The sequence below is a fragment of the Saccostrea cucullata genome, unplaced genomic scaffold (genome assembly GCF_032062105.1).
Source record: "Saccostrea cucullata isolate Sc308-1 unplaced genomic scaffold, CSIRO_AGI_Scuc_v1 ctg2142, whole genome shotgun sequence".
NCBI classification, from domain to species: Eukaryota; Metazoa; Mollusca; class Bivalvia; order Ostreida; family Ostreidae; genus Saccostrea; species Saccostrea cuccullata.
In genome coordinates this window covers 52,501-57,500 of record NW_026936625.1, presented here as the reverse complement: position 1 = coordinate 57,500, position 5,000 = coordinate 52,501, and the positions used below count along the sequence as shown (strand labels likewise).

At 38.2% G+C, this 5,000-nt stretch overlaps 1 pseudogene; it reads left to right on the top strand.

Annotated features, from left to right (window-relative positions):
• Positions 1-5,000, top strand: part of LOC134245953 (nuclear pore complex protein Nup205-like) — a 30,991-nt pseudogene that overhangs the window by 3,456 nt on the left and 22,535 nt on the right.

The window sequence follows — 5,000 nt, the reverse complement described above, 5'->3', positions numbered from 1 at the left end:
ACCCACAGATATTACATATTTATGATTCTTGAATTTGTATATAAAAGCAGAGCAATTTCTGAATAATATTAAAAGCTGATGGATACCTAAAATTCTCCTAAATGAACAACAGATTTGAACTCGCTTACGAAATGTTCGTTACAATTCGACACTAAACATCAAAAAGGAAAATTTGTGTTGATATTGTAGACATAACTCAAAAAATTACACCAAGGTGATAAAAAACATTCAAATAGTAGAAATAAATTACTTCAAATAAAATTCAACCCGTACGATTTATCTTCAGAAATTTCAAAACTATGCATTTCCAAAATTTATAATTATGAAAATCGTTTGTTAAATTGTTCACATATATTTTCCCACTGTCATTATTAATATTGTCTGGATCTCTTGAAATAAGTGTTGGGAAAGCTACATGTACTGTGTTATGAAGTATTTTTGCAAACGGAAGGCTTTCTATTGTCATTCATTGATTTTGTACAGATATGCTGTTACAAATAGGCTAATCGAATGTAACGTACATTTTAAAGCTAATTTTCATTTGTTTTGGACTGCATATGTTCGATGGAATATCTTTTAAACCCTTTTTTTCATGTACAAGAAAATCTAGATCAAGATTCTATACATTGTAAAGCTTACCAAAAAGTCATTAAAATCAAATTTAAAGGCATTTATTTTTTCGCTATCTCAATATGGCAAATGCTGCTTATTAGTGAATTTGGGTGTTTATGCCAGCAGTTACAAGAATCCATCAGAAAAGGTTGGATATAAGATTTTTTAAAATGTTTTTTTCAATCTTGTTGATAAATACATACACTGTACTACCATCAAGTAAAAAAAAAATTACATCTGGAAATGAACAATACACAGACAAAAAAGGTAGAAAGAGATTGAAACAATAAATTTTTTATTAGCTCTACTGGTCACAGACCAGAAGAGCTTATGCGATAGTATGGTGTCCGTTGTCTGTCTAGCTGTCCGTCTGTCTGTAAACAATTTCAAAACGCTAACTCCTCCTACAGTTTTGGACTTAATTTAATATAACTTGGCACACAAGTAGACTACACTTACCTGTACATACATAAAATAGAGCATCGTTTTTTTATTTCAATATGTCATGAGCAGTATTGCCATTGTTACTAAAATAGAAATGTCTTTTGTTATATCCTTTGTTATATGTACAAACCAGTAGAGCTACAGTCTTGACAGAGACTTCTGGTTTTAGAATTGTATCTGTCATTTGCATTGATATTAATTAAAAATGTGGTTTTTGTGTGTGATTTATTGCCTAAGGTAATTAAGTTGCAAGTGACTGTTTAAGAATCCCTGGTATACAACTGCAGGATTGATTTCTTTCAAGTAAAATGTAAAGCTTTAATTACAGTGGGAGGTGTCCAGTGACTGTCTGAGGATCCTGTGTAAGCCATTGTAGGATTGATTTCTTTAATTACAGTGGGAGGTGTCCAGTGACTGTCTAAGGATCCTGTGTAATCTGTTGTAGGATTGATTTCTTTAATTACAGTGGGAGGTGTCCAGTGACTGTCTAAGGATCCTGTGTAATCTGTTGTAGGATTGATTTCTTTAATTACAGTGGGAGGTGTCCAGTGACTGTCTAAGGATCCTGTGTAATCTGTTGTAGGATTGATTTCTTTAATTACAGTGGGAGGTGTCCAGTGACTGTCTAAGGATCCTGTGTAATCTGTTGTAGGATTGATTTCTTTAATTACAGTGGGAGGTGTCCAGTGACTGTCTGAGGATCTTATGTAATCTGTTGTAGGATTGATTTCTTTAATGACAGTGGGAGGTGTCCAGTGACTGTCTAAGGATCCTGTGTAATCTGTTGTAGGATTGATTTCTTTAATTACAGTGGGAGGTGTCCAGTGACTGTCTGAGGATCCTATGTAATCTGTTGTAGGATTGATTTCTTTAATTACAGTGGGAGGTGTCCAGTGACTGTCTAAGGATCCTGTGTAATCTGTTGTAGGATTGATTTCTTTAATTACAGTGGGAGGTGTCCAGTGACTGTCTGAGGATCCTATGTAATCTGTTGTAGGATTGATTTCTTTATTTACAGTGGGAGGTGTCCAGTGACTGTCTGAGGATCCTATGTAATCTGTTGTAGGATTGATTTCTTTAATTACAGTGGAAGGTGTCCAGTGACTGTCTGAGGATCCTGTGTAATCTGTTGTAGGATTGATTTCTTTAATTACAGTGGGAGGTGTCCAGTGACTGTCTGAGGATCCTATGTAATCTGTTGTAGGATTGATTTCTTTATTTACAGTGGGAGGTGTCCAGTGACTGTCTAAGGATCCTATGTAATCTGTTGTAGGATTGATTTCTTTAATTACAGTGGAAGGTGTCCAGTGACTGTCTGAGGATCCTGTGTAATCTGTTGTAGGATTGATTTCTTTAATTACAGTGGGAGGTGTCCAGTGACTGTCTAAGGATCCTATGTAATCTGTTGTAGGATTGATTTCTTTAATTACAGTGGGAGGTGGCCAGTGACTGTCTGAGGGTCCTATGTAATCTGTTGTAGGATTGATTTCTTTATTTACAGTGGGAGGTGGCCAGTGACTGTCTGAGGGTCCTGTGTAATCTGTTGTAGGATTGATTTCTTTAATTACAGTGGGAGGTGGCCAGTGACTGTCTGAGGATCCTGTGTAATCTGTTGTAGGATTGATTTCTTTTATTACAGAGGGAGGTGGCCAGTTACTGTCTGAGGGTCCTGTGTAATCTGTTGTAGGATTGATTTCTTTATTTACAGTGGGAGGTGGCCAGTGACTGTCTGAGGGTCCTGTGTAATCTGTTGTAGGATTGATTTCTTTAATTACAGTGGGAGGTGGCCAGTGACTGTCTGAGGATCCTGTGTAATCTGTTGTAGGATTGATTTCTTTAATTACAATGGGAGGTGGCCAGTGACTGTCTAAGGATCCTGTGTAATCTGTTGTAGGATTGATTTCTTTATTTACAGTGGGAGGTGTCCAGTGAATGTCTAAGGATCCTATGTAATCTGTTGTAGGATTGATTTCTTTAATTACAGTGAAAGGTGTCCAGTGATTGTCTGAGGATCCTGTGTAATCTGTTGTAGGATTGATTTCTTTAATTACAGTGGGAGGTGTCCAGTGACTGTCTAAGGATCCTATGTAATCTGTTGTAGGATTGATTTCTTTAATTACAGTGGGAGGTGTCCAGTGACTGTCTAAGGATCCTGTGTAATCTGTTGTAGGATTGATTTCTTTAATTACAGTGGGAGGTGTCCAGTGACTGTCTGAGGATCCTATGTAATCTGTTGTAGGATTGATTTCTTTAATTACAGTGGGAGGTGTCCAGTGACTGTCTGAGGATCCTGTGTAATCTGTTGTAGGATTGATTTCTTTAATTACAGTGGGAGGTGTCCATTGACTGTCTAAGGATCCTATGTTATCTGTTGTAGGATTGATTTCTTTAATTACAGTGGGAGGTGTCCAGTGACTGTCTGAGGGTCCTATGTAATCTGTTGTAGGATTGATTTCTTTAATTACAGTGGGAGGTGTCCAGTGACTGTCTGAGGATCCTATGTTATCTGTTGTAGGATTGATTTCTTTATTTACAGTGGGAGGTGTCCATTGACTGTCTAAGGATCCTATGTAATCTGTTGTAGGATTGATTTCTTTATTTACAGTGGGAGGTGTCCATTGACTGTCTAAGGATCCTATGTAATCTGTTGTAGGATTGATTTCTTTAATTACAGTGGGAGGTGGCCAGTGACTGTCTAAGGATCCTGTGTAATCTGTTGTAGGATTGATTTCTTTATTTACAGTGGGAGGTGGCCAGTGACTGTCTGAGGGTCCTGTGTAATCTGTTGTAGGATTGATTTCTTTAATTACAGTGGGAGGTGGCCAGTGACTGTCTGAGGATCCTGTGTAATCTGTTGTAGGATTGATTTCTTTTATTACAGTGTGAGGTGTCCAGTGACTGTCTGAGGGTCCTATGTTATCTGTTGTAGGATTGATTTCTTTATTTACAGTGGGAGGTGGCCAGTGACTGTCTGAGGATCCTGTGTAATCTGTTGTAGGATTGATTTCTTTAATTACAATGGGAGGTGGCCAGTGACTGTCTGAGGATCCTGTGTAATCTGTTGTAGGATTGATTTCTTTATTTACAGTGGGAGGTGGCCAGTGACTGTCTAAGGATCCTGTGTAATCTGTTGTAGGATTGATTTCTTTATTTACAGTGTGAGGTGGCCAGTGACTGTCTAAGGATCCTATGTAATCTGTTGTAGGATTGATTTCTTTAATTACAGTGGGAGGTGTCCAGTGACTGTCTGAGGATCCTGTGTAAGCTCCTGTGGGAGTATGAGGCGGTGGGTGGAGACTTTGGGGAGGAGTTGGTTGAGGTACAGATGGGGGCGTGGTGCCCGCTAACAAGTCCCCGGGGTACATCCTGATGCTACACCTATTGAAGGACTCCCACTTCCTGTCCACGGTGAGATTCATAAATGGATATCTTTATGGAGAATTTTTTTAAAAATTGGGCTGGGAGGTGGGGCATCTGTGCTTTGTTTTGTTAAGAATTGAAGTTACATACTGTATATACTATGACTTATAGACGGACCGACTTATAGGGTAATTATTTCAGGTGTTGAAAATACTGGATGACAGTGTCTGACAACTTAAAACATACAAGGCTACTTGTATACCAGGTAAATACACTGTAGTATATAAAGAAATTCAGGTGCCTTTATTTGTGTTGTAAAGTGTTTAAATTTGTTTGGTTGATTAAACTGGCTAATGTTCAATAAGTTAATTTGATTGGTTGGATGGACTAGATAATGTTATGTGAGGTAATTTGATTGGTTGATGTTACTGGCCAATGTTAGGGGAGTAGGAGAGTTGATTTAATTGGTTGATTGTGTAATGGTTAGGGCCGTGGATATCGGCCTGGATAGCTCAGTTGGTAGAGCACCTGACTAGAGATACAGGGGTCCCGGGTTTGATTCCCTGTCCAGCCATGCATTTTCT